The sequence below is a fragment of the Cibotium barometz genome, chromosome 13 (genome assembly GCF_041138505.1).
Source record: "Cibotium barometz isolate CiBa-2024 chromosome 13, ASM4113850v1, whole genome shotgun sequence".
In the NCBI taxonomy this organism is placed as follows: Eukaryota; Viridiplantae; Streptophyta; class Polypodiopsida; order Cyatheales; family Cibotiaceae; genus Cibotium; species Cibotium barometz.
The window spans coordinates 27,310,118-27,332,734 of record NC_141058.1 but is presented as its reverse complement, the minus strand read 5'-3'; positions in this window follow the sequence as shown (position 1 = coordinate 27,332,734).

Sequence of the window (22,617 nt, the reverse complement as noted above, 5' to 3'; positions counted from 1 at the left end):
TTATATATATATATTCATTTATGTTTTTTTTCTGTGCGCCCCGCGGCTGTCTGCCATTTAATTGGGCTGGAACCCTTAATAAAGCTTAGTTATATATATATATATTTGGGGCTTCATGTCCCTTATGCACTAATTTTCCTTTACCAAAGCTTGTGGTCAAGCTATATAAGCCTAGTTTGAACCTAGTTTAAACCTAATAGTTTAAACCCTAAATAATCAAGCCTTTATATTATAGATATACATATAATATATATAACTCCTCCTATCGGGCAGTCGGGCGCACCGTACAAGAAGCAAATTTTAATATATATTTGCATCCCTTTTATTCTTTCCCTTTTACTGAAGCGGCCAAATTCTAAGAATCTATAGCCTTGTTTAAGGGCTTAATAATCAAGCTTTTTATATATACCCATTTTCAATTGTAAATCAATGACTGTTGGTGCATGAGATGCAGTTGAAATTAAAGAGGTTAATAATTAAATGTACATGAGGACTCTATATCTTTTATATATTAGTTGCTTATAACTTTTAATAGAATTACCTTGAGACCCAAAATTAAAGCTTTTAAATAGCTTTAATCATCCCTCTAAAAAGCTTAGAGACCAAATATACTCATCGACCAAGGGGAAAATAGAAGAAAAGTCTTGTTAAGTGACCATTGTAAAGCTAGACAAGTAATTTAGTAAAGCCTGCTCCAAACTATCCATCTTGTTTTTCTCACAAAGAGAAACGTTTATACGTTTACTCTTGAAATCCCTCAACTCACCTCATCTCTAATTTAATTATACTGACTGTTCATATGTTGTATTTCAATTTTTCAATGCCTTCTCATTGTTAAACATATTACATAAATAGGGGTCGATTAAAAGCATGCTTTTCGTTTAAATCTTCTTTTTGATTAAATGTTATGTGGTACTTAAAAGACCCTTACCTAAAATTTTCTTACGATTTTCCTTGTCTTCTTGTAACGTTCGACAACTTTGGTTTGAAATCAACTTTAGTAAAATGGTTGGGCAACCCTCGATGATCGATCACTTTTATGGGTACTCATTAGAGAGACTCTCGGACCACATATTTACCTTCTAGTCGAGAAACTCATCGACCATGAACCTCCCCCATGGCCCTTCTGCGAAGGATTAACTTCTATAATACTATGGCAATGATGAATTTCTTGGGACTCCACAACAAAAGTCATGGACTTTGACATCACCACTGTTACCCATAATACATTCCCTGACGCCTTATCCAAGCTGTATATTTTGTACTTCTTCGACATGATTTCTGAAATTTATATCCACATACCTAACTATTTGGCAACATTCCCCATAATAGCTATCACTAACCTCATGATACCTTTCCTCGACATTTCTTTAGACTGTGACATAACTCATGGCACCCTTGGCCCTAGATTAAAAATGTATTTAAATTTATTTTTGGTTTTGAATTATAAACTTTAGTAGTTGTGTTACTTCTTTTCATTTCTTTAGATTGTGATTGTGTTACTTCTTTTCATTTCTTTAGATTGCTATTAGTTTTCATTGTATTGAAAATTATAATAGTGCTTAACCTCAAAACTCCCTCACTAAAACCAAATAAATTGTACAGCATAGCATCCTTGAAGTAGGGGAGAAGAGAACTTGAGCTCTTACAAGCACACACACACTCACACAAACCCTAAAAGAGAACACACAAGGTGAGAGGCTAAGAATTCTTCTTCTTCTTCACACAACAAAAGAGATCTACAAAGAAGATAAAGTGACTAACACACAGAATAGAGTATATACAAGTGGTCCATAATGTGAACATGCTAAGAGGATTGGGTAGATGTGGACTAGTCGGTGTAGTCCAACAGTAGAATCTCTAGCGAGCGAAGATATGCCGATGCTAGCTACTACCAAACCCGCCAGTGATATAAATGTCAAACAGTCATGCAGGCACCTCGTGAGCGTCAGCTCATGTTGAGCTTGACATCGCAACACTCCCCCTCAAGCTAAACTCCAGCTCATGAACTCCAAACATATCTCGAAATATGCAGAGCTTCTCAGCTCCCAAGGCCTTTGTGAAGATGTCAGCAACCTGATCCTGTGTACTGACATAGGCCAAGTCGATGTCGCCTGCCACCAAGACTCTCTCCCCGATGAAGTGGTAATGCACCTCAATGTGTTTCGTCTGCACACGAAAAACAAGGTTCCTGGCTAACTGTATACTGCTAAGATTGTCACAATATATGACAACCTTTCTCTCCACATGCAACCCCAAATCAACAAAAGTAGCTTGTGTAACCAAGCTACCTCACATGCTGCCACTGCAGCTCCTATATACTCAACAAGGAAATTGTGGGCTGCTTCTTGCTGCTCCATGTCACAACAGCACTCCCCAATGAAAACATAAATCCACTGGCAGATCTCCTGTCTGAAATGCTACCCTACCCAATATCCATCTGTGTACCCATATAGCTCCAATGGTACACTTGCTGCATAAAACAATGCATAATCAACAGTGGCACTCAAGTATCGAAGTGTGCATCGCACACTGTCAAGATGTGGTTTGCACAGAACCTGCATAAGCTGGCTCTCTAAGCCAACAGTGTAGCTCAAATCTGGCCTGTTGATTGTGACACAGATCAAAAACCCCAAAATCTTCTTGTACATAGTGGGATCCTCCAACACATAACATGCATCCGCACTAAGCTTGCCATTTTGATCTAATGGCACCGAGATTGGCTTATAATCAGCCATCCCATACTTGGACAACATGTCCAATGCATACTGTCTCTGTGATGACAGCCAAATACCCTCAGGTGTGCGAATGACCTCAATTCCCAAAAAATTAGCGTAAATCTCCCAAATCCTTCATCTTAAACTTCCTTTTGAGAAGACTTTTCACATGCTCAATCTCTTCCAAGTTGTCACCCCCAACAATAAGATCATCTACATATATGGTGATGATCACAATACCCTCATCACTCTTGCGCACATACAAAGAGTGATCTGTATCTGCCATATGAAAAACAATAGTGACAAGATACTCAACAATCTTGTCACGCCCGGCTCGTGGAGCTTGATTCAGCCCATACAAGGCCTTACAAAGCTTACATACATACTCTGGGTGACCTGTTGCATGCAAATGAAGATCAATACAAGGATGCAACAAAAAAGACACTTAGGGCTCTTGAAAAGAGTTCCACTTTGTAGATGAATGTGGGAGAGGGCTTGACAATAATCCCACATGGGAACTTTTGAGAGTTCTAGAATTTTTGTATAAAAGGTGGCTCATTTGAGAGCATGGACACATTGGGCAAACTCATGTTTGAGCTCTCTTGAGACTAGCTCTCCCTCTTCTTCCATAGAGGTGCAAGCTCTTCTCACTCCCCATCTACATTGTTGTAAGTTCTATTCTTTTGTTAATTCAATGCAATGAGTTGATATTTGTCTCTCTTCTCTTGTCAATTCTCTAGTATGCATGTTTCTTATTGATAGCTTCAAGAGTTGTGTGCATTCTAGGGAAATGAGTATTTGAGAATGAAGAATGCTTGATCTTGTGTAAGCAATAGCTAGGCTTTCTTCTTGTTTGGATGTATGGATGAATGGAATGTGGAGTTGAGTGAGCAATAGCAAGATTGAGCTTGAGTGTGTGTTGAGTCTATGTCAATAGTAGTAGTTTTCTTAGCATTCTCTCCATCAAATGGATAAGCTTTTGTGCACCGGTACGGGTTGAATCCCTAGCTCCGAAAGGGATGCAAATCCCATTGGATTGAGCTAAGTGTGGATCATACTACTCTTGCTACAAGTGAGAGAGTTTTCCGTCTCTCCATTGGCGCCGCTGCCGGGGAGAAGACTGAAAACCGGTTGAGAAGCTTGCATTACTACCACTATTTCTTTTTATTTTGAGGTTTAGGGCACTGAGTGTGTGATCTCAAGGGCGCCTTGTGTGTTTTCATTTTTTTGATGAGTAAGAAAAAAATTTAAACCCCATTGCGGTTGAGTAATCCCGCCATTAATCAGAATTTACGCACTTTCTATTTTTGTATTTTTGTTGCAAGTTGGCGTGAGATAGGTAGGAAGTAGTGAAGCGGCTTTATTTCCTTTATTGTTTTGTTGTTTTGTTGTTATTGTGTGGGGAGGTGTTTCCATCAAGCATAGCAAAGAAAAAAATAGATATATATATACATATATATAGATCTATTTCATGCGGCTGTAAAACGGTGTTGGAGATGGCATTGAAGGCGGTTTAATATATATATATATATATATCTATATATATATATATATAAATATACAATGGAGAGGTAGCTGCGCAGCAAAGAAAAAAAAAAATATATATATATATATATATATATATATATATATATATATATATATATATATATATATATATATATATATATATATATATGCTAAGGCTTTGAAGGCGAAGCTGTTGAGGCGGCTAAGGTGGCTGCGAACCGTCGAAGAAGAAAGAGGAGAGGTTGCAGCTGTGCAGGCAGTGGCCGGAAGCAGAGGCGGCGAGGAGAAATCAGTGGTGGTCGACAGAGCAGAGGTGGTCGACAGCAGAGGTGGTGACGGCAAGGAGGTGAAAAAAAAAAAAAAAGCCACCTGCAGCTGACGGGCTGCGTGGAGGCGACCGGCAAGAGGCGGAGAAGCTGACGGACGTAGAGGCGAAAGGGAGCTGCAGAAGGCGAGTGGAGACCGGGCGAAGGTTGTGGAGGAGAGTGGTTGTTCCCTGAAGAGCTATAGAAGGCGGCGAGGCCAACAAGCGAAGGAGAGGAATTTAAAAAAAAAAACACACATAAAACAAAAAAAATCGGCTGGCTGTAGGCATTGCAGAAGGCCGGCGCTGCTGCAGAGCGTAGGCCGGTGTGGAGCTGCAACTAAGGGCGGCTGGGAGTGGAAGCGAAGAAGTGGAAGCAGAAGGACTGGCCGGCTGCTGCTGCTGCTGCAGGGCCGTTGAAGGGCGGAAAGAGGAGTGGCCGCAGCTGTTGGAGGGGCCGGTGACTAGGGTGGTGCAACAGATGAAGAGCGAGCAGAGGCGGAGGCGGTCGTGAAGCAAGAAGCTGTAGCAAGTGAAGAAGCCGTGTGGGGGCCGCCGCTGCAGAAGGCGTGTGGAGGCAGCGAAGATTCCGGAGCCGCACGATCTGCCGCCGGAGGAGATAACGATAAGGTTAGTATTTTTTATTTTTTATTTTTTTAATTAATTTTTTATTTTGTTATTTTGTTTTTGTTTTTTTTGTTTTTTAAAAAAAAAGATAAATAAAAGAAAAAAAAACATAAAACAAATTAATAAATTTTTTAAAAAAAGAATAAAAAAGAAAAAAGAAGAAAAAAAATAATAATTAAATTTAGAAAAAAGAAATAAAAAAAAAAGAAAAAAAAGGAATAGAAAAAAAAAATTTAAAAAAAAGAGAGGAAAAACAATTAAATTAAAAAAAACAATTTTTATTTTTATTTTGAATCCATTGTTCCTTATTTAAATTTTTGCATAGGTAAAGTAGTGTGCATTTTTTATTTTTTATTTTTGTAATTACGTGCATAATTAGTAGATTTATATTTTTTGTAATTAGGCACGAAATTTATTAGTTTAAAAAAAACAAAAAAACAAAACAAAACAAAAAAAATATTTAAAAAAAAACAAAAGGAGAAAAAACAAAAGAAAACTAAAGAAAATTTAAAAAAAAACAAAAAAATAAAAAGAAAAAAAAATTGAGTATTTTTTAGGAGTCTACTTTTTTGTATAATTTGTAATTCTTCATTCTTTAATTTTTTGCATAATTAGTTTAACCTGCATTTTTTATTTTTGTAACTTTGTGCATATTTAGTATTTTTTTAGTGTGATTCATAATCTTTTGTATATTATTAAAAAAAAGTAAAAATCATGAAATCATAAAATTATTTAAAAAAAAACATTTAAAAAATAAATAATAAAAAAATAGGATAGATAGTACACTACACATATTCTTTTTAGTTGCCTTTAGTGGTTAGGTAGGGTGAAAAATATATATATATATATATACATATATATATATATATATATTTCTATTAAAACAAAACAAAACACAAAAACCAAAACCAAAACAAAACAAAAACACATAAAACCAAAAAATTTTGACCTTATGCAATTGCGGTCGGGACGTCTTGTAGATTCTGCCATAGGGCCTAGAGCACCTTCTAGAGTACCTACGCAGGAAAGTGGGACCCAATCGGTAGGAAATTTGGCAGATATTGCTGAAACCCTTTCTGAATCCCAAACCGATACCCTTTCCTCTAGAACAACTAGTTCATTGTCCATGGACAATCTAGGGCCGACAAATAGTCATCCCGTAGCCCCAAATAGGACACCCTCAAGATCCTTTAATCCATTTGAAGCCGACACCATGGGGTTAACACTCAATGTGAGACTCCAATATGTCTACACAAATGCTCAAGGAGCTGAGATCTTTAGGGATCCACAACAACGGTATCTTGTTAAGATCGCCGACATATTCTCAGAACTTGATAGAGCACCTCTAGTCAATGACCAGGGTAACATGTACATGGGTGGAGATGGTGTTCGCTACGAAGTCACCTACCATCCAGAAAGGGTAGACAAATTAGGGGAGCTCTCTAAAACCGAGTTCTTAGACGTATCAGAACTTTCCCGAGCAAGGGCGTCTAGAGATGACTGGCTCATTGAGCCGGACATGCCTGGACCATCCAATGCCCAATCCTCAAAGCCATCCATAGATGATTTACTTCTTGTAGATCTAAATTTGGAAAGGGATAGGAAAGGCAAATGTAAAATGGATCAGGGGGCTGAGAATCAATGGGAGTTTGTACGACAAATTCCAGTGACAAAGGTCTTACAGGATGACCCACTTCAAGAGGTCTATAAGGACTCGTTAGAGGGATATTATGCCACAACTAAATTGCCACAGCTAGATCTTCCTCTAGCTCATGTGGTGGTAGTTGATAAGCTTGCAGGACACATGAACAGAATAGTTGATAAATGGGCCAATGAATACCGAACCTTAGATTGGAAAGAGATTCGGGAACTCACGTGGAAAGGACAACCATTATTTATGGAAGTGTTCTCAACAAATACAGCCAAACCAGGAGAGACAACCTTTCTTGGAGAAACTGTTGCTCCTCCCCTACGAGAGTTCACTAGAGAGGGACCTTCAACATCTAAGTGGACCACTGCTAGTAGCCCAACTCTAGCACCAAGATATCGTCCCACACCAAATGTGCGACCACAGGTCACATCACACCAACATCTTTCTCATTATAACAATCGGAGGGTAGGGGAGCCAACTAGGCCTCCCATAAATGCACCTCCTGAAATGCGGGTGACAAGATCTTTGGAGGGGTTTGGTGAGGCTGGTAATAGGGTACCCACACCAATTTTGGAAACATATGGACCATCTTTCCAAAGAGAGGAACAATTCCCACTGAGAGTAAGAGGCCGTAGGCCCTATGATGAGTATTCAAGACAAGTAAGGCCATCAACTCTTCAGAAACTGGTAAAGAAGTGTGAAGGGTCGGGAGATCCATACGACCATGTAGCAGCTTTTAGGCAAGCAGTTCGAGCTGAGCAAGTGGCTGATAAGCATACTCAAATTGAAGGGTTTGGACTCACTCTTGAGGGAAAAGCCCTGGCTTGGTTTCAGGCATTAGAGGCTTCAGACAAAACTTCTTTACGAGTTTTGGAAAATAGATTCATTGCTGCCTTTTCCTTGATGGGAATTCAACATGACACGGTAGCACACATCTACTCTTTCAAGCAAGGCGAGAATGAGAGTGTTAGAGACTGTGTAAATAGAATGAAGCAGTACATTAATCGTTGCCCAGAGGATGAGAAGCCAACCCAAAGTCGATTAATTTCTCTCTTCTTAAAAGGCCTCAAAAATTCGACACTGCATACACATCTCTATGCGAAGAAACATACAAATTTCAATGAGTGTTGCCATGATGCTATGGATTTCACCGATAACTTCAAATTCCAAGAAGGTTCTGGCCCAGAGGTGAAACCTAGAGATCAGTGGGGTGATGACCAAAGATCAGGGTCTAGCGCGCTAGTAAATCCAGATCAGATAGCTAACCTAGTGCTAAGGAGATTAGGACAAACTTATTGTCCACCCATGCAGCCACAACAACAGCAGCAGAGAATGAGGAGTGTACTTCCTACAGGCCCTCATCTTTGTGGAGCATGTGGCGGTGACCATAAAACAGAGGACTGTAATACCTTTTCTCCTCTAGTCACAAACCAACCCACAAAGAAGTGGTGCCAAGCCTGTGCTTGGAACTTTACCCATACCACACAGGAATGTACTCGCATTGCGAGAATGAGACAGGAACGTGAGCAGCCGAGGGGTGGAGGGGCTCCACAAATGTATCAACAGTATACTAGTTTTGAACGTAAGCCACCGATGACACAAGAACAAGCACGACCTGTTCTTGGTGCTCAGCCTCCTGCTCCAGGGACTGCTCCTGTGAGGGTTGTCAACTACGACAATTCAAGTAAGTGTAGAGAATTGGTAAACCCAGGCTATGTGGAGGAAGACTATGTATCATATTCATCCAAAGAAAATATTTTTGAAAGTCCCGCATACCCAAGCCCAGCACTGCCAGGGGAACAAAACTCTTTAATGTTGCTAGGTGGCTACCAACCTAGGACTCCAGGCCCCTCAGGTCAATGGCAGCCAAGGAAAGTAGAGGCCAAACCAATGGGCCCCTGTTATGAGTGCGGAGAACCCCATTGGGCTCGTGATTGTCCACATCGCTCAAGGCAAGCATCTCGGTCAAATACAACAGTACAACAGTTTCCACCGATTGAAAGATATTGTCTAGGGTGTTGTGTAGAACACTTCCCAAAAGATTGTCTGCTGAAACCACATGAGGAAGGCACCTCTCAACCAAAGGTCTCACTTAACCTTGTAGGGGCAGTTCCATCGCCACCTTCATCTGAGAATGAGGATGTTGTGCCACTTAGAGTCATGACTCGATCACAGACAAGAAACGCTGAAATACAAACTGATGAGACACCTCGAACTAGGGATGCAAAGACAAATCTAGTGGACAAGACCCTACAGTCCAATAGAAAAAAGACCACTAGGAGGAAGAAGAACCGAAACAAGTGAACTAAAAGTACATCCACTAGTTCTCAAGAAGCCTCTAAACAAAACATAAAGGATAAAACTTTTACATCCCAGGAAGTGCATGAGGAACATCAACCTCAACCTGGGCCTAGTGTTAAACAAGATGAGGCTAGTACGACTGAGGATAGTTCTGGGGGTTCTATTTTTGTGGATAAAGTGAATGAGACTCTAGAGGCCATCATTGATGCTCATAGAAGTCGCAATGCAGCTTAATCTGAGCTACCCAAGAAGCTTCAAGAATACCCAAACCCTCGTAAGGAGAAGATCAATCTAGCTGTACATCAGCAACTCATTAGGGAAGCTCAGTCAATACTTGAGGGACCACCACCACCTATTCCTCGGGGCCCAACCTCTCTTAAGCCAACATTAGAAACCATACCAGAAGTGTCATCGAGTCGGGAAATGAAAAGTGAGCTCATTTCACAAGCTCATAGCGAAAGGTCTGCACCAATTGACACTCCATTGAAAGATGAAATTCTGCCACCACCTAGCCTTGTCTTCCCATGCAATGATGAAGTTATTGATGCTAATGAGGACATGGCAAATGAGATGTGGGCCACAGTAAATGAGAAAATTAATGAGAACATGTCTTCTGTTAGTTCGCCTCCATTCTCTGAGGTGGATTTTACCAGAGGCACGGAAAACAAATTTAGACACCCAAGCATTCAGGAGGAAGTTCAAACAATTGTTTCTCCTAGAAGTAAGCATACAATGAAAACCTTACCATCATATCTGGGAGAATATGAAAACTGTTCTCAAACCTTGAGGATACCCTCCATGCATAAAAGGTTGACAAAGGAGAAGGATATGAGTATGGTGCAAGCTATTTTGTCAGCACCTACCTTTGCTTGATTTGATAAAAAGTCGACCTGAGTTGTGGAATGATATTGCCACATGTTTGTCAGAGCAGGTATTGCTACAAAAGGGTCACCATGAGTGTACTATACACCCCGAGACAAAGCATGTAATGCCAGTTCTTATCAACAAAGTTGGAAAATTTTGTGAGGACGATCAGGGAAATGCTACCCTCCCATTAGAAGTGCGAAAAGTATCTTCAACTGCAATACTTGATAGTGGCGCAGGAGTGGGCATTGTGACAAGGTCCATTTGGGAAAAGTGGGGCAAACCAGCTATTAGGAGTACCAGGATGCGCTTGCAGCTAGCAGATGGAAGCTTAGAACATCCCCTTGGGCTACTTGAGAACATACTGGTCACCACATGTGGGATTGAATATGAGCACACCTTTGCAGTAGTGGATTTTGAAAAGCATCCAAACTATGAAGTGATATTGGGTAGACCATTCATACGACAATTTCAAATGATTCAAGATTGGGGATACAATTACTTGTACCTCCGACATGATTCTGTCATCACAAGGGTCAACCTAAGGAATCACTCATATCGTGATGTAACAAGGTCTCCGATAGATGAGTTTGATTCTGCTTCATCTGAGGGCTCAAGAGTTACATTGTCAGATGGGCGAGAAGATCTATGGATGTGTGGAGCCTCATGTAGGGATTTCAACACTGAGAGACTTAAGGGTAATCGAAGTGTATCAGCAGACGAGGCATACATTCCACAACCCTTCCCTGAGCATTTAATTGATCCATTAGAATGGAGTCATGTCCTTGCAACATTATTGACATGTGCTTTACCGAAGCCAATTCAATTCTGTGACTCAGATGGATATGACATTATACCTATACGAATGGTACAACCACGTGCTCTTCTAGATCATTTGTACTATAGGGATACATCCAAAACAACAGCTATGCATGTCGAGGAAGTCTCAGTTGAGAATTTAACACTCAAATCTGTTAATGATGCTGATAAGAAAGAGACACAAGCTCCAACACAAATGATGTGGATAATTGATGAGTACTCAAGTGAGGGCCATGGCTGGCATGTTCCAACTACTCTAGTTGCTGCTCAAAGAAGGCCGGGCAAGAAGGAATTATCAATGTGGCTACCCAAATATGCGAACAAACTTGTACCATCTAGTCCAGTTGCTAAGCCTCTTAAGAAGCACATCATTTCCAAGCCTAAACCTCGGATTGTTACTCGATGGGTCCCAAAACGGGTTCTTAAAGCACAAGGTTATTATGAGGGTGCAACAGCAATTTGGCTTCCAAAATGCCATGCTTTGCTAAGGGTAAAAGAGTGTTTCAAAAAGATTCCAAGAGCCACCCTTGATTTTCCATATCAGTGGGTACAAAAGAAATCAACACAAACTCTTCAAGATAAGATAGGTGGTTGTGATAGCACCTACAAAACTACTTGTGTTGATCTTCCTAAAACATGTATTGAAACACCGGTTGTCCCGATTTCTCCTTGTTACATAATTCAACCATCAACTGGTGTACCTAAGACAAGTCCAAAGGAGTCTCATTTGAGCATAGATTCTAGCATTTCAATGCCTGAATCATCTTATCTTGCTCAAATTCCTCGACAATTGCTAAAATTTCCACATCTTCAAAAGGACATACCTAAAACCAAAGATAAGGCATTAACACTACAAATGAAGCTCTTTGGTAGATCAATGTTTGCATAGTGTGGTTCCTTACGCCTTTAGAGAATTATGTTCTTTTTGAGATAATCTCCACCACCAGCGCAAGGGTAAGTTCAACGACTCCACAATAAGATCGACAAGCCAGGGCACTTTTCTCCCATTGGGTTTTTTCCCCTCGGCTATATTCGGTGATTGGCACCACTAACAAATTTTATTCCTTTGTTTTCCTTTTTGTTAGTAAAACTTTTTGCAGAGATCTCAGCTTAAAAAGAGCATCAATAGTCCACCTACCTTGCACACAAATTAGGAAGGGGGGAGACATGCTACGCCTACAAAGATCAAGGAGGAGCAATCTGCACCAAAATCAGCAATGCATCAATGCAAACGAACAACATCAACAGGGCACTACAACAGGTGTATTCAAATCTTAATCTTTACTTCTTTTTGTGCTCTTATCTTTCGAATATATGGTTTGCATGTTCACACAATGTTGGCTGGTTTAAGTTTTTGATTAGTTGTTAAAATACGGTGAGTGAATTCTAGAGTCTTAGAAGACTTAGGAAAAGGATATTTCTATCTAACGACAGTGTAGGATATATACCAAGGGAATATGCCAAGTTCTTATGCTTTCAAGGTATATTAGTTATCCCTAGTGGTAGCTACCTCTTAGATATGAGCTAGGTGCTAGGAATAATAAAAATTTATAAAAAAATTATACCCTAAAAAAAATATGTACAAAGTAAATTGAGACATGATGTGTCTACAACCATGTGAAATGCTTGGTAGGACCTGGGGTTGTCTTAGCACCTTGGGACCGATGCCTTGGTTTCCATGGGGTGAACACTGATGTCTGGAAGCTTCAGAAGAAGACCTTTGAGGAATCTATCGCCTTGATAGATGTTGGTAGGACTCGGGGGTACACTATGGGCCCTCGAGACCGATGCCCTCATCTTCATGGGGTACTCCTTAGGTCATCAAAGAAAGAAAAAGGGTCTGTCGCCCTTGAGATACTTAGCGGTCTTTAGATTCTCTTGGCGGAGGTCTCTTGGCCATTGCTTGGGTCTCTTTGGGATAGAACCTTAATCTTTATTACCTTCTACACACATATCAAAAAAAAAAAAAGAAAAAAAAGAAAAAAAAAAGAGTTCCAATCACCTTTGCTCATATTTAGGAGTAGGTTTGCCACTTAGGAATAACTTACATACTTGTAGGACATTGAGACTGTGGTCATAACCGGCGGTGTACAAAGCACACTTGCCTTTGCATAGCAATATCTACCACTTAAGTCTCACTTTGACTAGTCTTTACTCACCTATTTTAGTACTCATTAAAACTTTAATCAGCCCTGCACTTATATGCTCACGTGTGAAATTATCATTGTTGGTTTTTCTTTTCTTTTCTTTTCTTTTCTTTTCAATAAAAGACTTTAATGTATCAATTGCTTTTTTGCTCCAGCTCTTGTTACTACCGCGCTCGAGGACGTGCGCAAAATAGGAAGGGGGGAGTGTTGCATGCAAATGAAGATCAATACAAGGATGCAACAAAAAAGACACTTAGGGCTCTTGAAAAGAGTTCCACTTTGTAGATGAATGTGGGAGAGGGCTTGACAATAATCCCACATGGGAACTTTTGAGAGTTCTAGAATTTTTGTATAAAAGGTGGCTCATTTGAGAGCATGGACACATTGGGCAAACTCATGTTTGAGCTCTCTTGAGACTAGCTCTCCCTCTTCTTCCATAGAGGTGCAAGCTCTTCTCACTCCCCATCTACATTGTTGTAAGTTCTATTCTTTTGTTAATTCAATGCAATGAGTTGATATTTGTCTCTCTTCTCTTGTCAATTCTCTACTATGCATGTTTCTTATTGACAGCTTCAAGAGTTGTGTGCATTCTAGGGAAATGAGTATTTGAGAATGAAGAATGCTTGATCTTGTGTAAGCAATAGCTAGGCTTTCTTCTTGTTTGGATGTATGGATGAATGGAATGTGGAGTTGAGTGAGCAATAGCAAGATTGAGCTTGAGTGTGTGTTGAGTCTATGTCAATAGTAGTAGTTTTCTTAGCATTCTCTCCATCAAATGGATAAGCTTTTGTGCACCGGTACGGGTTGAATCCCTAGCTCCGAAAGGGATGCAAATCCCATTGGATTGAGCTAAGTGTGGATCATACTACTCTTGCTACAAGTGAGAGAGTTTTCCGTCTCTCCATGACCTGTATCCTCAAAACCTGGTGGCTGATCCATATACACCTCTTCTTGCAAGTTACCATGCAAGAACACATTTTTGACATCCATTTGATGTAAAAACTAGCCCCTTTAGTTGCAGCCACCACAATCACAACTCTCACAGTTGCCATCTTTGCACAAGTGGGAAAAATGTCTTCTCATAATCAATCCCATGTGTCTGCGCATATCCTTTGGCTATCAATCTAGCCTTGTACCTCCTTATGCTACTATCACTATTATGTTTCACCTTATACACCCACTTACAGCCAATAGATTTCTTACCTTTTGGCAATGGCACCAAATCCCAAGTCTCATTTCTATACTATACATCCATCTCCTCATCCATAGCTTTCTCCCAACACACATTTCCGATAGCCTCATCAAAGCATGTGGGTTTTACAACCTGCACAACTTTTGCCATATACATATAGTGATGTGCCACATAACCATCATAAGTCAACCTCTGCACATGATTTTTAACTCCTCCAGATCTTTGTAACTTTGCATTCATGGCTTCCATAGCCTTCTTCACACCAGGTATCCTCATTGTTGGAATCACAAGCTTTCAGGACTGGTATTATAACGCAGCTTGCCACTCCATGCTCTATCAAACAGAACCATTGGATGAGGACTCTCCTGGTCCACTCAATGACTATGATTGCTGACTTGCATTCTGTGCAACCACATTTCCACTTACATCAGCCCCAACAGCATCCTTTTCATCATCAGTAGCATACCAGCTACTCATCTCATCAAATACAACATCCTTGCTTACCCTCAATTCACGTGTAGTAGAATTATAACATCTATATCTCTTTTTCTCAAGGGAATACCCAATAAAAATACATTTTTCTACTTTTGGATCCAGCTTGGTACGTAACTCATCTGGCACATGCACATATGCAATACATCCAAAAACTTTAAAGTGAGACAAATCAGGTTTCTTGTCAGTAAACTTCTCCTTTGGTGTTACATGCTACAGTAGGAGTCTTGTTCATGATATGAACTATTGTAGGCACAGCCTCAGCCCAATAGCTATGTGGCATATTCTTCTCAGCCCAATTCTCATGCTATCTTTGCAATGTGCCTGTTTTTCTGATCAGCAACTCTATTTTACTGCGGAGTGTATCTACATGTAAATTGTCTCTGAATGCCATTCTTTTGCAAGAATTCAGAGAACTCATTAGAGAAGTATTCTCCCCCTCCATCTGACCTTAGGCACTTTACATGCTTTCTTGTCTGTTTTTCAACCATAACTCTGAAATTCTGAAAATGAGTGAACACTTCACTCTTCTCCTTCATGAAGTACACCCACACTTTCCTCGTGTGGTCATCAATGAATGTTACATAGTACCGGCAACCACCCATAAATAGTCTCAACAGGACCCCATAAATCTGAATGCACAACATCTAGCACATTCCTACTCACATTTCTATCATGTGGAAATATGTGTTTTGTTTGCTTTCCAAATTGACATGCTTCACAAACTTTCTGCATACCTTCAACTTTAAACTTAGGCAGCCCTGTCACAATTTCTTTAGTCTGCATAGACTTCATTCTTTGCACATTAACATACCCAATTCTCTTATGCCAAATGTCTATATTTGCAACAACTCCTGAACCATTTGCAAACATTACAGCACTCAATTCAGGCATATTCACATTCAATATAAACATTTTGCCCACTCTGTTGCCTTTTAAAACCAACACTTATCTTTGAAGTCTTCTACATAACAGCCACCATCAGGGTTAAACCGAACCTGCAAACCCTACCTGGCCAACACAAACCAGATTCTTTGTAATGTTCAGAACATGAAGTACATCCGCAATGTGAGATCCCTGCCCTCTCTATGCATCCAACTCTTGAGAGCTAGCAGCGGAAGTAGCCACCTCATGCACAGGGCAGAGCTTCCCACTCGGGGCCTCGCCCCACGAATGTCCGGACAAGAGACTAATCCGATGGCTCTTCTAAAAATCGCCGAACCCAAAACAAACTTCTCTCACCCAAAAAGCATAGGTGATTCCTCCAAGAAAATCCTCTAACATAGTCAAGAGTCTTAACTATCCTTTGTATTTCGACCGAACCCGCGGGTCACATGGCCGGATCACGGAGGAGCTTGCACTTGGCTCATAGGAGACCAACGTGTTTTTTCCCATCAAAAGAGGCATAGCCGTTGATTCTTTTCCATAGAACAAGAAATATCCGATGATTTAATTCAACTATCGTTACTTGAACAGAATTGAATTTTATTATAGAAATCCATCGATCCAGACTAGCCCCATCCAATCCCATGGGTTAGCCAACCGCGCCCAACCACTATATTGATAGGATCCATTATAAAAATTTGGTTATGTTTTGTCCTGGGTACCAGGACAAAAGAGTTCCTTCTCAGATTCAGCTATTTCCAAATAGAATTGCAATAAAACCACAGTGTTTCCATCATAATCCTCAGTATTCCACCTCTAGGGTCCAAATTTCAACTTTTCCAATTTCCAACCATGAAATCCAATTCCATTCATTTCTTCCTTGGCGTACATATGGCATCATCGGCAACCAGAACGCTCACCACCTAGTCAGTCCCTCTAGGCTCACCTAGGACTTCACTGAGGGGCCTTTTCAATAGTTCCTAGCTCATAGTACCCAGGAGTATAATCAAGATTTTTCCATAAAATCCATATGGACTCTCCGTTGAAGATCAGCTAGATCAACTAACAAGATCCATTTATCAAAAAGAGCCATGAACTCATCCATTGAAGACCAGCAAGGCAATCAACCAGATCCATGCCTATTTTCAGAAAATAACTCCAACTCATTTTCTTCCTCGATGCATGCGTGGGTATCCTGGGCAACCCAGAGCCTAAGCACCGTATGGTAAGCACCCTCTAGGCTCCTTCGCAGGTGACCTAGCACTTCACTCATAGGCCGCTTCCTTGGCCCCTCATCCACCGTACTAGAAGCTCACCATTTTAACCGAACCGAGGTTGGTCAAGACCTCGGCCGACGACCTTGCCACACGAGACGTCTTTCTTTGACTCTCCATCAACTGTTGCAATATTTTCCACTTAGGTCCCATGACCTCATTCCATAAGATAGTCAAAATGCTTCCGCAGCATTCTTGACGTAAAACAATCTTTAAAAAATAGGTTTCACATGCAAATACAGTTTCCAAGCAAAATTCCCATCTTTCCACATCATTCCTCATCATTCCACATCATTCCTCATCATTCCACATCATTCCTCATCATTTCACATCATTCCTCATCATTTCACATAATTCCTCATCATTTCACATCACTTCTCATCATTCCATATCATTCCACATCATTCCACATCATTCCACATCATTCCACGTCATTTATCATTATTTCACATTTTTTCACATCAATTCACATCACATGTTCCACATTCATTCACATCATCCCACATCATTTCCACATTCATTCACATCATCCCACATCATTTCCATATTCATTCACATCATCTCACATCATTTCACATTCATTCACATCATCCACATCATTTCCACATTCATTCACATCCTCTCACAGCATTCCACATCATCCCACATCATTCCACATTTATTCACATCATCCCACATCATTCCACATTCATTCACATCATCCCACATCATTTCCACATTCATTCACATAATTCCACATCATTTCCACATTCATTCCACATCATTTCCACATTCATTCACACCATTCCATACATTAATCCACATCAATCCACACATCAATCCACATCAACCACATCAATCCACATCTTTCCACACATCAATCCACATCATTCCACACATCACCCACATCATCCCACACATCACTACATATCGCTACACATCAATCCACATCAGAGCATTGTACCATTGCTCTCCACTTCGTCGCTCCAAACTAAGCTCCATTAAAGCCCACCTCCTTACGTCTTCACCAAGGTAGTCCAATATGGATGATTTGTCTGCCATTCCAAATCATTGAAACATGAAGATCTCATGTGACAATGTGGGTGTAACACTAGTGCGCACCAATCTGTGTTGTAAAGAGTCACAATGAGCCAAGAACTTAACTATGACTTCACAATGTCCGTAATTAAGTAGAGAGAGATTACTTACTCATTTTGAGATTACAAAGCCAATAGCAATTCTCCTTCTTGCTTCTTGTCCACAACCAAAAATTGACATTTGTTGACCCGGACATGGTGTGAGGGGCTATGAGACCAAGCTAGAGAAAACAAAATAAAGATATTACAATATATTACTTTTAATGTTGCATAAAATCACTCTATGGCATTCAAAAGAACATACCTTCATGCACTCAAGACATCCATGCCTTCACACGATGATTGCCATCCCAAACAAGAAACTTCTTACCACTGAGATCCTCCCACTCAGTTCCTCTGATTTCATCCTCAAATCTGTCATGTTGTACCATAACCAGTTTGGTCCCCATTCTTGCAAGTCTATTTGTGTGAGCGAAATACATAGAGATTCCTGGACGTGTAAGTGAAACTAAAAAAGGAGGAGATGCTTCGACATAACCATGGCAATCAAAAGAATCACGAAACACCTCAAGTTGGCTAGAAACTGTACGGATGGATTCATTTGGAATCAGCCTGCATAAAGGGACCAATGGGGTAGAGGAATTGCGTTTCACAAAAAACTTAGTGAATACATCACCAAGCAATCCCAATTCAATAGATTTTCCAAGAAGCCTTCTATGGGTCTCCCCTTGACCAGTACTAGATTCAGGAATCTCCGTGTGAGTTGGAGGAGGTGAGCTCATTTAGTTCTCCAACACAAGCACTTCTTCCTCATGACCAAGAGAATTATGCGCTTCTGTTTCCTCTCTAACAGGAGATACATGTGAGGACACATGTGTCCGTGATTGAGCTTCCTCGCTAAGAGTCAAACAAACACGCCCAAATCTAAGTGAGTATCCCCTGTTGTCTGTAAGACACACACACCAAGCCAAAGTAAGCATATCTAAAACATTAAAACACAATCTTAGTAGAATCTTGGCTATTCACACCATATACCTTTCTTAGTCTTTGCCTGTTGTTTTCCTACTTTTCTTGGAGCTATCTCCCTTCTTTTTGCCCTGAATATGAGTAGCAAAAAGTTTGAGCTGAATGACAGATACAGATGATCAATCTCACACATAAACCCTACTTCATGTCTATAGGAAAACATCAACCTCACACACAAACCTTACTACATGTTTAAGAAAACATTCAGGATGGTGAAAGCTCTAGAGGCTAGCACACAACTTCACCCATCGTCAACTAATGGGCCCCACTGTGCTGGATCCACCATGCCCAAACCAGCCCCAATGGAGAAAAGTGAAAAGATTTAATGGTTCCCCTGACTCTGCCGGGGGCCAGGCATGCTCTACACAGGGCCATCTCTAGTGTAAACAACTGATTGCAAAGCCATCTTCTCCAACGTAGCCATCTTCTCCACCGCAGCCACCTCCTCCACCTCCTGCTGTGGATATAAACTTGTGTATGCCAGCTGCTCCATTAACTGGAGAGCTTATGAAGAATTGCACCCAATTCACCTCCAAGACGCAAGGGCCAATGTGAGGTGGAACGTCTCTGATGGTGTGCCCCTCAACCTCACCTTCCGAGTGGTGGACAGGGATCTGAGCGCCTGCCATCTTCTCTTTGTGAATTTGTTTCATGTTTTTAATTAACCCTTGCCCAACAATGTATATCTTCATCCCTAATGATATATATTGAATTAGAAGTCTACTAAGCATGCTTTTGTAAGCTAGCCACATTTAACACATATATGAACCAAGGTTGCACCACCACTAACATCTCCTTCTAGTAACCCCCAACAATGAGTGCCATTGTCCACAAGGCTAGATCTTGAATGGGAAGTCTACCAAACATGTTTTTGTAATGTAGCCACATTTGATCCGGCTCCGCCTCCACCTCCTGCACCTCCTCCACCGAATCCGGCTCCACTGGCTCCACTGGCTCTGGTCATTCTATCCCTCAAGATGATGGGATGTGAGGCCTTGAGAATGGCAGTGGTGTTATTCTCCCCTTTCAGGTGATGGAAGGCTGAGAGGATGGCACTAGTGGCATTCTCTCCTTCAATCAAGTTGATGGGAGACTTTGGAAATGACATCACTCTAATTCTTCCTTGAACGTAAGGTGGAATGGGCCATCCAACCTTGAATGTAAGGGGAATGGAAATGGTGCCATTCTCCCCTTCAAGGTGATGGGAGAGCTTGAGAATGCACCACTGTCATTCTTCTCTTAATGTAAGGCTAAATGGTAGTGGTTCCGTTCTCCCCTTCAAGTTGAGTTATGGGAGGCCATGAGAAAGGCACCACTGCTATTCCTTGAGTGTAAGGGAGAATGGCAGTGGTGCCATTCTCCCCACGAAGTGATGGGAGGCCTTCAGAATGGTACCACTACCATTCTTCCTAGAATGTAAGGGGGAATGGCAGTGGTGCCATTCTCCCCACCATGAAGTGATGGGAGGCCTTGAGAATTGCACCCCTGCCATTCTTCCTAGAATGTAAGGGAGAATTATACCACTGGGCTTCTTCCTTGAATGTAAGGGAGAATGGAAGTGGTGCCATTCTCTGCTTCAAGGTGATGGGATGGGAGGCCTTGAGAATGGCACCACTGCCATTCCTTGAATGTAAAGGAGAATGGAAGCGATGCCATTCTCTCCATCATGAAGTGATGGGAGGCCTTGAGAATGGCACCACTACCATTCTTCCTAGAATGTTACGGAGAATGGCATCACTGCCATTCTTCCGTGAATGTAAGGGAGACTGGCAGTTGTGCTAGTTTCCCTTTCAAGGTGACTGGAGGACTTGAGAATGGTGGTAGCCACTGCCATTCTTCCCTGAAAGTAAGGGGAATGTTAGTGTGCCATTCTACCCCTAAGATGATGGGATGTGAGGCCTTGAGAATGGCAGTGGTTCCATTCTCCTTTTTCAGGTCATGGCCTTGAATGTAAGGGGAACAAAAGTGGTGCTATTCTCCCCTTTAAGGTGATGGAAGACCTTGAGAATGGGACCACTACCATTCTTCCTTTTATGTAAGGCTGAATGGCAATGGTGCTGAAAGATCCTTGCCCCCTCCCCGCAATGAATTTCGTGATGCTAGAAGTGGAAGTAGCACTTCTTGCGTTGCGTAGGGCATAGCCTTTTACTCGGGGCCTCGCCCACGGATATCCGGACAAGAGACTAATCCCTCGGTTCTTCCAAAACCGAATCCGAAAAAACTTCCCTCGCCCAGCAGACATAGGCGATTCCTCAAGGATATTTTATTCTAACGTAGTCAAGTTCTTAACTAACCAAAGTGATCCGATTGAGCCCGTAAGTCACATGGTTAGATCAAGGAAGAGACTTGCACTTAGATCATAGAGACCAATGCTTTTTTCCTCATCAAGAGGCATAGCCATTGATTCTTTTCATAGAACAAAGACTATTCGAGATTTACTTCATCTATCGTAACATAACAGAATTGAGTCTGATTTTAGGGATCCACAATCCAGCCTAACCCCATCCAATCCCATGGGTTAGTGAACTGCCCAACCACTATAGTGATAGGATCTATTTAGGAATTTGGTTATGCTTTGTCTCGAGTACTAGGGAAAAGAGTAGCCAGTGCTTCAAGCAAACTTCAAGATAGTCACACCACTTACACACCCAATATGAAATTGCCTGTTTCACAGATTCAGCTATGAAACACACCACTTACACACCCAATACGAAATTTCCTGTTTCACGGATTCAGCTGTCTTTAAAACAATCTTTTGATGAAACCATAGTATCATTGATCAAGATAGTCACACCACTTACACACCCAATATAAAATTGCATGTTTCATAGATTCAGCTGTCTTTAAAACAATCTTTTGATGGAACCATAGTATCACTGATCATAATCCTCCAAAAATATCCAGCTTGAATTCTAATTTCCAATCATTCCTTCATCGGTGTACCTATGGCATCATTGGAAACCAGAACGCTCACCAGCTGTTCACTCAGGGGCCTTTTCAATAGTTCCTAGCTCATAGTACCCCGACAATATAATCACATAAGAAAATCTAGATGGACTCTCCATTGAAGATCAGCAAGATCAACCAACAGATCCATATAAAAGAGCCATGGACTCATCCATTGACTCATCCATTAAGGAAAATCAACCAAATCCATGCATGAGTTCAAAAAACAACTGTAACACCTTGTTCCATTTTTCTTCCCGACGCGCGTGGGTATATTCGACGACCCAGAGCCTGTCAGCACCCTCTAAGCTCCTTCGCAGGTCATCTAGCACTTCACTCATAGGCCGCTTCCTTGGTCCCTTTCATCCACCGTACCGGAAGCTCACCATTTAAATTGAACCGAGCCTGGTCAAGACCTCGGTCGACCTTGCTACGCGAGATGTCCCCCATTGACTCTCCGTTAGTTGTTGCAACTTTATCACTTAGGTCTCTACGACCTCATTCACAAGAATGTCAAACTGCTTCCCCAGCATTCTTGACATAAAACAGACATTTAAAAACAGGTTTCATAAATACAGTTTCTAACGAACTCTCATCTTTCCACATTGTTCCACATCATTTCTAGTTATTTCACATTCTTCTACATCAATTCACATTGCTTACTCCACATCCAGTCATATGTATTCTCATCATCTTCATCCATTCTCATCCAATCACATCATATTATATCTCATTACATCTATCCACATCTATTCTCATCACATCACATCATAACATATCCACATCA